Source organism: Bombus huntii, chromosome 1 (genome assembly GCF_024542735.1).
Source record: "Bombus huntii isolate Logan2020A chromosome 1, iyBomHunt1.1, whole genome shotgun sequence".
NCBI lineage: Eukaryota > Metazoa > Arthropoda > Insecta > Hymenoptera > Apidae > Bombus > Bombus huntii.
This window is the reverse complement of record NC_066238.1, coordinates 8,878,628-8,891,371: the sequence shown is the minus strand read 5'-3', so window position 1 is coordinate 8,891,371 and position 12,744 is coordinate 8,878,628.

Sequence of the window (12,744 nt, the reverse complement as noted above, 5' to 3'; positions counted from 1 at the left end):
AATATCGTCGAACGTGAGCCTCTTTTGCATTGCGAGCGCGTTACGGTGCCAGCGGAGGTGGAAGGACGAGAGATCAATCGACGAAAATATTTCCAGTGATCGGTTCGCGAACGAAGGTTTCTAGGATGAGTGTCATAGTACGTGGAAAACTATCCGTGCCGAGAAATTTTGGCGGGAGAACGTTAGATAACGTCGGCCATATTAGCATGGAATATGCAAATGCGTGGAATGACAGCGGGCGCATTGGCTAATTTAAAAAACAACCATGTACGAACCCAGTTCCGGTGTACCGGACGCATATGTACACACCTGTGTCGTGACAGACGATAAAACTTTCGCCCGATAAGTTTCGACCTTTTAATGCCGTTACGTATCCGACAGACTCGTCGAACGAATACGGATACACGTTTCAATTATATCTATGCTTTTAACGAAGGCTAAAAATCACTGAAATATTTTTCAAACATAACTAGAAATATCGTACGACCAACTATGAATAGCGTCGTTCTATTCGTCGTGGAAAGATATCGTTTCTAACAACCGCGAGACTGTCTTAAGATAGTCTTCGAACGAAACTCGCGTTATTTTCTGGGTCACCGAGTCACATTGCAGGAGTAAAAATTATGATACGACCTCTTGGGAAACGGCTTTCGCTCCGGAACACACCAGGAAGATGGGTGAATGGAGATTCGGCTGAAAGGAGTCGGAGGACACGATTAAGACGTTTTCTCTCGCCTATGCAGATGCTCCTGGCAATGCGGATCATCGTAGGTCGGCCCCGCTATTCACCGATGAATCGAGGATCAATTATGCGATGTGAAATAGACAGCTTCTCGAACGAATCGCTTCCAGCGATTTCGATGAGCGGAAACGAACGTGACATAGCCTTCCGGCTATACGGAATGATCAGAGTTTCGTTAACGAAGCCCAGTTTTCTGCCCTGGTTGATTATATCGCGCCCTCGATTTATCTCTTTTCGGATACATTTTTAACGATATTGCTATAATAGGAAATATTCTATTTGTAACTGTCGTTTTCACATTTTTAAGGTTTTTAATGAAGAAGCTATTACGTTGATTTATTATAGTTCCTCTTATCCCAAAACCAGCGATATTGACATTTCTAACGAAGCAGACTGAATATCTTCTTTCTTTTCTCCGAATTATATAAATTAAAATGCGTCTTCCCAGTGACGCAATCGGTTTGCGTCGTGAGATTATATTTAAAACGACAAATATGACAGAGCAACTCGATATAACCACGTTGATTATACTCGAAGCTTGATTAATTATTTCTAGAATTATCTAATTGCTTGACATTCGATTATGAATCTTTTTCATACATTAATGATATTGACATAAGAGAGTCTATATGAATAATCTGTCACATACATTCTATCATCGTCACTTTTAATCTTGAGAGGTGGACAAATATTATATAAAATACCTTAACTAAGGAGAACGATGTTATATTCGATCAAAAAGAACAAAGAACAGATACGATCAGATATAAGAATGACATACGCTCTAAAATCGCTGTGCAAAGAGTGGATGGACGTCGGTTTGGTCGTGGGCCGTTTCAAATTTGGCGAGGAACCTTGGCAACGGACGTGCGCCACCACGACGAACAGAAGGACACTTCCTTCGTTGCTGCGAACATCGAATACCTAATTGCACGCCACGTCGACACGGCCCGCCTCTTCGTTCTCGCGCTGCTAGGTGCCAGCACGCGTTAATGACGCGTGTGTATTAAAAACGCGGTCGACTTAAAATAAACGGGCTTGCGAGCCGCGGTGATTGATGAGGGAATAGTGCGGCCGACCCGTTTCGAGCAGCTAGAAATCGCGGCTAAATCCCGTGCTAGCACACTTCCAACGGATACCTCGACGATTTGTGCTCGCCTCGTTTGCGTCACAGACGCGCAAAGCGACGTTGCGTTCGTTTCTTCTTTTTCGAACGAAGACCGAGAAAGTCACAGATCGTTTAAGTGCAAAGCGACAGTGCTTTTTGCAAATGAGGATATTCGCGTTAGAAGAATACGATTGAGCCGATAACAACGATAAAAGAAGGCGGCAAAGTTAGGTTGAAAGGTATTTTTTATCAAAATAGAATCTCTGAAACCTACGGACAAGGATTTAAAAAGTTCATATCGACGGAAAGATATAATTGAGAAATACTTGTTAATTTGTTAGAAATATTCTCAATTAGAAGATCAAGTATCGATAATTAAATTATTTACGTCGTTATGAAACGTCTATTAAAACTCGATTACGATCAATTACTCACGTAAGAAGAAATAAATCGCCGATAAAAGTGTAACGACAAACAAACTACGACAAGCTTCGAGCATCCGCGTGAAATTCGAAACACTGAGCGACGGAAGGTCGCGGTTGAAACGGGCCTGCGAGGCGCCACCACGTGACTTCCGTCGCGCGCGACTGCCACGGATCCGTCAACGTAACGATCTTGGTGACGCGTCGGTTCTTTCTGTGGCGAAGACGAAATAAGACGACAGAAAGGAACCGGTCGTTTGTCTGGCAGCGATCGTTAAGCGCGCCCTTGCCGACTGTCACGACTTATTCCGGTTATTTTAACGAATCGCGTCTAATTATTTATAATTAATAGACTCTCGACTGGGATGGGCGACGATCGAAGATCCGTCTGTGCATCGACGATATCGCGCATAATTTGTAACGTCGATCGTCACGCCGGTCGAGACTCGTACCTTTGAACGCATTAATCTTCGTCTTTTTACCGGAACCAAAAAACTCGGGCAAGAGAATGTTCGTCATGGAACGATTCTTTTTTTTTTTTTTTTAATGCATATTCCGGAATAATTGACTCGGATTTCTACGGTCTTCCGGAAAGAAAACGTTTGTATTATTTATGATACAAAGTTCATTAAGCGAGAGGAATGCGAGCGTGGCTTTTCGCTCGTGAAAGATTATTACCAGATGAGAAGACGATTGAAAAGATAATTTGTGTATTGCGAGTGTTTATCTGCTGAGATCGAACGAATTAATCCGAAAGGGGAACTTAGAAATTCAACAATTGCACATCGACGAGGATGCGACGCAGTTTAAGTTAAATGTCACTCGCGATATTATTATTCACCGAAATACTTTTATCTTTAGAAATTACAATGTTTAAATTCATCGTTGTTATACATAATTCCAAAATTGTCTAGAATCGTATCTGCCTAATTATTCCAATTGCGAGACAGCTTTGTTTAACGTACATATTCCTTTTACTAACTTTGAAACACGAAATTGATAACGCTACGAAATTGATAATAGTACGAACGTATAATCGAATGAAACGAGTTCTGCTTTCTGAATAAAGAACACTGGAGCCACGATGACCTCTTCCGCCGAAGTCTCGAAGAATTAAATCGTCCACGGCGACGAATGGCCGCGTGCGGTTTGCGTTCCATTTCCATTCATCTCGCGTGGCCGCCGCGGCCAATGTTGATTTATTTAGCCGATCTATTTCGCGTGGCTCATACATTTTAACGCGTGCATCGTTCACCTCGCATTGTACGATCCGTCATGATCTACGGATCAATGCTGATCGTCCTGTTTTCGATTCCCTGGCCACGGTCTCCGAGAAACGAACAGATTCGAGCGAGGAATGTTAGAGAAACTTGTAACGAAAAGTTCCTATGTGAACGGAAATCGAGAATATCGAGAATAGTTTACTTGTTTATATCGTATGTTTATTTGCGGATAAATGAAACCTTTGATGCACGCATACACGAAATAAAAGATACAGACCGCGGATTTGTATGTATTTGTGCGAATTTGCAAGATGCAAAATTACACGAAATGCATGCAATACGCAAAAACTAGATGAAATGTAGAAAGTAGAATACTCCTTATAATTTTTATTATACAGCTAGATAGAAGAAATTAAGTTCTACGAAATTATATTCTATTTCGCAAATTCCGTTTAGATAAATAAAGTATTATACCTTGAAGAGTTCAACAAATGATTCGATAAAGGACTGACTGCCGTTAATAAATCACCGATAGTTTACCGATGCAACGACTAGACGAAGGAAGCTATGCTTCAGAATCCATCAACTTAACCCACTCTCCCCAAGTATGTCCCTCCATTCATCTTCGTACGATTGCATCCGCGATTTCAGCGGACCGCCAAAGTCACGAAAGGGGAGGGAAAAAGGGGGCAGCCGCGAAGGGCGTAACGACGACGTTACGCTGAAAACAGTCGCCATTGGCGGTAGGAAGGGGTGGCGAAACGCAGCAGATCAAAGGCAACGAGCGCCTTCTCGGTTGGAAGACACCGGTCGGTGGGAAAATATCATAAATCCACTTTGACGGTTCGCGAGTTTAAAACCTAGCGTGCCTCGTCCTCTCTCCTCGCGGCGGCGATTCTCTCATAACAAACGTCATTTATTTATACGCGCTCACGAGGGCGGTGGAAAGATCGACGGCCACGCTGCGCGTTGGAAAAAACGCGTTGCCACCCGTAAATCGCGACGCCGGCACTGATATATATCGTGGACGAGGTGGCGCACGTGGAAAACGAACATTAATAGAACGACTGTTAGTCAGTGACATAGTCACCCCCGGCATCGGTGTATTACTAATTATGTTACGACGTGGCGTTGAGGATGTGTCACAACAAGCGTCGCCGGATGTAGCCGGCTTTTCGGAGGGTATAAAAGCTTCCTCGTTGAATTACGATTCTCGCGGCGGACGATCAAAGCGGCGTTCTCGCCACTTTAACGAGATCCCGCGTTCAACCTCCGACTCCATTATCTCGCGATGAATTCGAACCGCGATCTCGTCTCAGCCTACGTTGCTCTCGCGCGTGACAACCGGGATTGTTTGAAGGATGCTGATGGAAAGCGGAAAATGAAAGGTCGAATGCGTGTCGTAACGTTCGATCGTCGGAAAGGAACGGATCGGGCGATTGGAAAGGGGTAGCTGGGAACAGAGGGTGAGATAGGCAACGGCTAACTGAGATGGATTTTGAATTTTATGGAGAGATAAAGCGTACAGCATATTCGAAGGCCTGGAAGTTTAACAGATGGTTCACTATTCGTTGTTAGACGAGCGAGATAGATTTGGAAGAAGGAGAAGATGAAACGTGACGGCACGATGGCCTAATTCTGAATATTCTAGGGGAAAAAATCGGTCGATCGGATCGCAGGTCTGGAATTCCGAGCTCCATCTTTTTCCTCTCGAAGAATGTTCCGACTCGGCTATTCGAACCAGCGGATTTCTTATTGCTTAGTCAAAAATAATTAAACAGCGAGCCGTTAATGCGGCACTTGCAAGTTTTTCACCTCGAATATATCTCATTTTTTTTTTTTTACAGGAATCGAGCGTCATTCGATAACTCTTGCAAGCCAACGACGTCTTCGTTTAAAATATATAAATATACGAACTCTCTTCGATAAAAATGCGGCAAATAAGAAACGCAGCAGGGCAGATGCAATCCGGATTGTCAGGAAATTAGCATCGGCGATTACCTCGTTGACAATATCGAGAAAAAGGGAAAAACAAGTAGTTAGACAACGACGGACATCGATCGGTTCTCTAATTGCGCTTTTTACGGTCAATTATCTCGTTAGACGACGGTATCCCGCTGCTTTCAGAATGTTAATCCACGAGGCGAGGACGCCGTGCCGCCGGCAGAAGGCGGACGGTAACGTTTCTTTCGTCTCTGTATCGTTGCTCCATCCGCGGTCCCATAATCGAGGAGCGGGGAGGTTGGGCGAGATTCGAACGAGAACTTTTTCACCTGGGCCCCTACGGAACACCGGGAACCCCGCTGGCGTAATTAACATTCGGCACGTTTAGCCAGTCCTCGAGGAGCTTCTTGCCACCAACCGTATCCCCCTCGTTTCGTTCTGGCCAGACACTGATTGAGACGTGACCACAGGATGACGTGCCACTGCCGACTTATGTATACCGTGGCCCGCTAGCGCGTGCAACGCTTACGGCGAATTTCTTGGTTCATGACACTCTATCACGATCCGTACGATCGTTCGAGAATCGAGAAGTTGCTATTGAAAACCAATGGAAATAAATCTGACGATACTTTGAACGTTTTCAATGGTTAAATTTTAAATTTTGAAGTTTCAGGGACGAGGGTGATCGATTTTATTCAGCTACAACGTGAAAGTTTCTTGATGAAGATTTGAAGCTTGGTAGAGTATTTTATTATCTCGATAGATAATTTTATCGCGTGAGAAGAAGAAAGAAGAAGATGGACGAGTGGAAGAGACAGAGGTGAAGAGTTCGGTGCTAATGTTACTTTTCGACAGGATCTTAAAGCTTCTCAGGCAGGTTACAATAATACATTCCGTAACTTGACCTGAACTCCTCGATCTCTCGGCAAGAATGCGTTCCGTGACAACCGATGCGCGTCTGTTCTTCGTCGATGGCATCCACATGTCACCAGTCCTTGTCTGTTGCTACCCAACGGTCCCATGGATCGTGTACTTGGACTGCTAGAATTGCTTTCGAGCTGTAACTCATGTCTTCTGCTTCTTTGTTCGGATTCCAACATCGGCTACACGATCGTTGGGACGAACGTCGAACCTCATTTGAGTACGTCAATTAACCAGGTTATCCTTACTCATACGTTACGCTCGGGGGCACGAATACTTCTTTTTCTTATTTCGTCGATCGTACAGTCGTTGAAAGATTTGTATTACCGCGAAATGAGAACAGTCTGTTGACCTTTAAACTACATCGAAGTAGCGCTGTAATCTTTGGAACTTTAATAGCTAAACTAAAAATTAATCTGCGCGTTTGCCCTATAAGACGAATCAATTTCTTCGCTCCGTTCATATTCCGCAGAAACTCTACGCAGGACAAACGTTCGTTTCCCTCCCACGAAGCGATCCATCCTCCGCTGACTGATCCACGAAGCGACCAAGGTAACCTGGATCGATCGACGTGAACGTCCAGAGGATTGATTCGTCATCCATCGGGGCCGCGGCTATCGTGTTTTTGCCCGCGATCCCCCGACTAGTCACCAGTCATCTTCCACGTCGCGTCGTAGTTTTCGTGTTCTTGCCGGACGCCGTCGTCGCTCGGTCCGAGTCGTTTAATTAAATACAGTTTTTCATCCGGTAGGCCGAATCCGCGGTCGCCCCGCTGGGACGAAGGGAACCGCGACCGGGGAACGCCGGCAAATAAATCAAAGGAGGAACGACAGAGGAGGCGAGCCAATCCGTCCACTATATCGTCTTCCTGGAAGGCAAACACCAGTCGTCGATGTAATTAGTGGACGCGCGTGTCCGTGCTAACTTTCCTTTCGATCGAGCTCCGATCGAGTATCGGTTGAGCTCCAGTAGAGCTGCAGTAGAGAGAATTTGCAGGAAAACTGACAGTACAAAATTTTATCGAAAGATGCGTGTACTTTGCGGTAGAGTCTCAACATTTGAACGATAGCATCGGAAGATTAGTTTTTATTCTTAACGCTGGACGCACGTTGGATATGCAAATCGGGAATAATCGTTAACGAGAACAGTGAGGTGGCAGAAAATTCAGGAGAGTTTGAGACTCGCGGTAATGGAAGGAAGGTCGATCGAAGAAGTTTATAAAAGTTCGAAAGAGATTAAAAGTCCCCCGGTTGTCAGGCTTGCCTCAAAACAGGGAGCCGTCGCGCAGAGTCGTTATAATGATTGATGTCTTTCATATCCAAAACCATCTCCGACGAATGTTCCAATGCCTCGTTTCACCAGGCAGCGTTTTACACGCTGCAACGTCCTGTATAATATATAGGGACTAAAAAGCAGTAAACTCTTAAGCTGCTGGAAATAACGTGGAACACGTAATAATTTTCAACATTTACATACTATGCTTGGTGTAATAAAATTAGAACTTTATACCCAACGTGTGTAACCAATTCATCTAGCGAAACTCGTTAAACGTGACATAAATATATATTCGTTGCTGCAAATTACTCGTAAATGAAAGTGTGTGAAATAAGGTATACTAACAAATTGCAAGGTCAGAATGTAAAAAGAGTCGCTCTTAAAAATAATTTATACTATTGCGCACTTGAGACAAGAAAATTTCTTCTACTTCCAACCTCATAAAGCTACCCTATTTCGGTTTATATTGACAACTTAGCAACACCCTATATATTCAGTAGCGAACGACTCGTAAATCGCGTTCCCCCGACTCTGATTCCGAAAGCATTCGAGGAAGCCACACAGAGCTACGCATCAACGTTCATCCCGGACGATTAAATAAGTCATATCGTCGCGGTCCCTAATGAAGCGCCGCGGCATCCTCGCGCGTCGTTCGACGTCGTCTGACGCGATCCTCGGCCAGCGGAGAGCTTCTTTTTCCTGCTGCTCCCATCTTCCAGCCTGCCGAGAGGTCCGTGCCTTCTCTGGTTGGCCGCGTGCTCCAGACGCAGTATTTATAAACAAGCAGGAGAGCACGCAGCCCGAGACAGATCCGTGGAGAGAACCTGCAGTATGTTGATTTTTGTTCTTCGTTGCAAGCTGCGCTACAGAATCGATCTGTTCTAATCGATGATATTTTAATTGGCAAACAAATTTTCTCTCGTCCCGTAGTTTAATTGACTATCGTATTAAATACAGCGAGTAGTTGATTTCTAATAAATAAAAATGATGTTTCTATCGAAGAATGGAACATTCGCGAATTTCTATTATACCATCGTTCAGAAATAATCCTATTTCAACTTCGATTGAGTTCTCCAGGTAACAAATGGATTCTCCTTTCTGGCATCGGAATAATCATCTCGACAATTACGATTACGCAATGACGTAAACTAGTTATCGCTGTCGGTCGTTAATTCATCTTTTCACCGTCGGCCGTGTTTCCATCGGAATTCCGTACGGAGACAGGCCGTTAACCGCTTAAAAATTGATTCTATAGCAGCGGCAAGGCGAAGTCCGACCGTCCTCTCACGTTCCTCTCTAAACTGTAGCCGCTTTGACAGACTGGCGGCTGGCGTGAAAACGCTCGCCAATTAACCCGCGGTGAATTATGCACCGCCCCTTACCCACTAATTTAGTAGGTGACTTATGTCGTACTTGCCAGCCGACAAGCCCCGGACGAATTCGAGTACCTCGCTGAACGGTAAGCTTCCTTCTGCTTCTTCTTTTTCGTCCTTTTCTCCTTCTTCTTCTTCGTCGTCGTCGTCGTCGTCGTCGTCGTCGTCGTCGTCGTCGTCGTCGTCGTCGTCGTTGTCTACTTCGTCGTGCTTCTCTTCTTCTTCGTCTTCGCGGTCGTCTTCTTCTTCTTGCGGTTGATACTCCTCTTCTGTCTCTCCGGCTCGATCGCTCGACGACGAGAAGCGGCCTCGGTGTCGCCAGCAGCCGGACATCCGGCAACTCGCGAGCACTCCTTTGAAGTCTTTGAGCGACCAAATTCGCGGGATCGTACGCCGAATGAAATATCGCCGTGGCTCTTTCTACCCGTCGAGCTTCCAGCGAATCCTTAGCCCGGATATACGTCGAGACCCGCTTACCGGGGATTACTTAGTTTCTCCTCGCAATCGGTTTATTGCGCGACGAACCAAGACCACGGTCTTTAGTCGCCGCTCCTCTACAGCTTCCGAGAAATTTGCTCGCCTTTTTTCTCACAGCTACTTTCATCGACAGATTTTTTTCTCTCTGTTTCACGCCATCAAATTTCTATTCGTAGTATTTCTATCTAAGTGTGGTAACTCCAAGTATTAGAAAACGAATAAATATTCGTTGTAATACCTCTCTTAACGCTCGCGTAAATACTCAAAATGCCGTGGTTGTCTAACGACGGTGTAACTAAATTTGAATTGTATTACAATTCTACTAAGTTACGAAAATCCATCTTCAGATTTGCTAAGTATATCGTTTCCAAGGATTGTAAGCAAGCAAGCAAGGGTTTCCCAAAAGTTCTCAAAATGTGGTCCCGCGAGTAAAAGTCGATCGGTTTCCATTGGGAACTGTGGCGAGCGAACGAAAAGACGCGGTGGAAGGGAACAGACACGCGACTTTTTCATGTAATCGCGCAGGAAGTCGAAGAGTTACTGCCTGTCGTCGGTATTCGGCCATACGATGGTTTATTCAGGAACAATAGATAGCCCCGCGCAGCATCCGGGACCTACGTCGAAGAGGAGCGGCCGCATCAAACATTCGATATCGGGGCCACAAATCGGGAAGCCAGACGTCGACGATATATTATGATCGTCGCGGACGTCCCCGGTGTTCTTTACCGATTCAACTGCTGTTACTCGAGCATTCATGTCGAGGAAGACGGAGAAGAGAAAAAAAAAAAAAAAAAGAAAAGGAAGAAAAGAAGGAAAAGATCCGCGAACTTGTTCTCGGAGGTTTCCCTATGGCCTGTTTATTTCATATTGCGTTCAACGTCCTCCACATCTGACGAGAAATCTTGTATCTGGCTCTGGCTTTGCAATTCGTATCGTCGAGCAATTGTGCAATCGCGATAATTTAATCTCCGATACTCGAATACGGAACAATTCCTGTGTAATGTTGTTACGTCACTTCCATGCTTGATAATCTAGGATAAGATAATAAATAAACGTTTCATTATGTAAACTGTACGATTCTCTGATATACATCTATTCGTGATGAAATTTTTCCAGATAACCACTTCTTGACGGAGAATAGCGGCTTTTGCACAATCGATCTGATATTTTATATTGATGAATTTTTTCAATTTTCCAATACCAATAAGTTTGCACGCACGATAGTTTTGTAATGAAGCAAATAAAGCTTTACGAATTGATGATCATTGTACAAAAGAATCTTGAAAGACGAGGATCGATAATATTCTCATTTTCGACTGGGATTGATCACTGAATGAATTACAGATCGTAGAACTTGCGTAGACGTTAGACACAAAGTCTACAGCCGAGCCTGAGCGACGATGAATCTTCGAAAAAATGTTCGGGTCAGATTCGTAGAAGCGACAGGTAGCGAAGAACGCGCGGCTCGTAAAATTCGGATTTGCCTGGCCGCAGCGGTCGTTAAGAGAGAGAAATTCAAAACCGTCTTGCGATGGTCTCCGCACGATCTGGCTTCGGCCGCGGTGCCCTTTTCCACCTTGCCCCTTGGTTCTTCGACGCGATGCTCTTCGAGAGTAATCTACACGGTCGCGGGGACGATCTATCACTCGTACAACGAAACTTTGACGCGACGTCAAAACGCGGGCCCGTTAATTTTTCATGTCGTTTCACCCGGAACTCACGCCGTAACTGCAGCGTCCCGCCCCCTTCGCAGCCTGATGCGCGTCTCCTCAACGCTGGTCCAGCAAGTTGTTTCGACGTCGCCATTCATTATTCACGTCCTACACAGCCACGCTACCTTTCGACACAAGGCACGCAGTTGCGCGAGAATACGACCAGGGAAAAGGGACGATCGTGTGTTTTACAAAAACAGCTCAACTTCGTTACAACGGGGTTGTTTCAATAAACGAGAGACGCGCAGTGTTGCAGTTGACGGAAGCTTGACTCGGACGTGGATCACTTTTGAACTTTTTAGATCGTTCAAATGGTGGAAAGTTGTAGGAATTGGTCTTCCATCGAGTTGAAATTATTTTGCAGAACTATGGTTAGAATTACGCGTGGAATATTCACGAGACATTGAACAAAATTGAAAAGGACAAGATTAATTACAAGAAGATACGACTGGACACAACGACATTCGTTCTAAGATTGCTTTCCAATTTTCCCCGTAATAAATCGCAAAAGCAATCGCTTTCACCAAACCGCTCCAAGTTCAAAGAGAAAGCGGGTCCCGGGGGATTCGCAGCGTCACCGAGTAAAGACTTCAATTAAACCGGCGTAATAAAAAAAAAGTTGCAAAGTCGCGGAAGCCTAATAAAAATCTTTTCCCGCCTACGACTCCGTTAATTACCATAAGTTAATTACAACGACGTGAAAGCAGAGCCAACCCCTTGCGTCGACTTGCCAACCTCCGCTCCGCTCCCCTCGTCTAAGCCTAGTCTTGTATATGTATCGTATATATATCCGTTAGCTACCACCACTATTGCCACCCCCTTTGCCCACTTTCGTCATATTTACGAGGCGAACTTTGCTTTAAGCCTGCCGATGTTTTAACTTTATCGCGACCGAAGTATGATTTTACGAGAAGCCCGCGGGCTAAATATGCCCGCGTCGTAAAATTAACGGCGTTTCCATAAAGGAATCCGGTGTGCTTGCGTTAAAACTCGATAAAAGCCAATAAAGCATCGCCACGGAGAGCGCAGTTTAGTATAGTTTATCGTCCTTCCCCTTCACGAACTCTCACGAGCTGGTGTCCACAGTTAACCGGTGCCAACCTGCGCCCATTTGCAGCGTTCTCGGATAAGACTTACGAGGATTCTAAGGAAGGAGAGTTCGAGGACCTCGCGACCTACGGATCCCGATCCTCCGAGACCCGGGAGGATCTGGTCCCTGCGCTGTTCGCGAGGAGCCAACGACCAGCTGTTAATTTTTATTGGCTCCGGGTCGAATACGAAAGTTATCGTATTCCTTGCTATTATCTCGTACGAAATCTGTTAAATCGCGGCGAACACTGCATATCCCGTATCTTTAAAATCCAATATATTTGAGATAAAGTTCTATTTGCTTTTATACAGTAAAGCGAGCGAAAAATTTCCGATGGATCCTGTCGAGGGCAATGTTACGTAGAATTTGTTAAACTACAGAAAACATTACCATTGTGAATAGTTGCGTTAAGGGAAAATTTGATTGAATAAACCCGCGCTCTTAAACCCGAAAAACC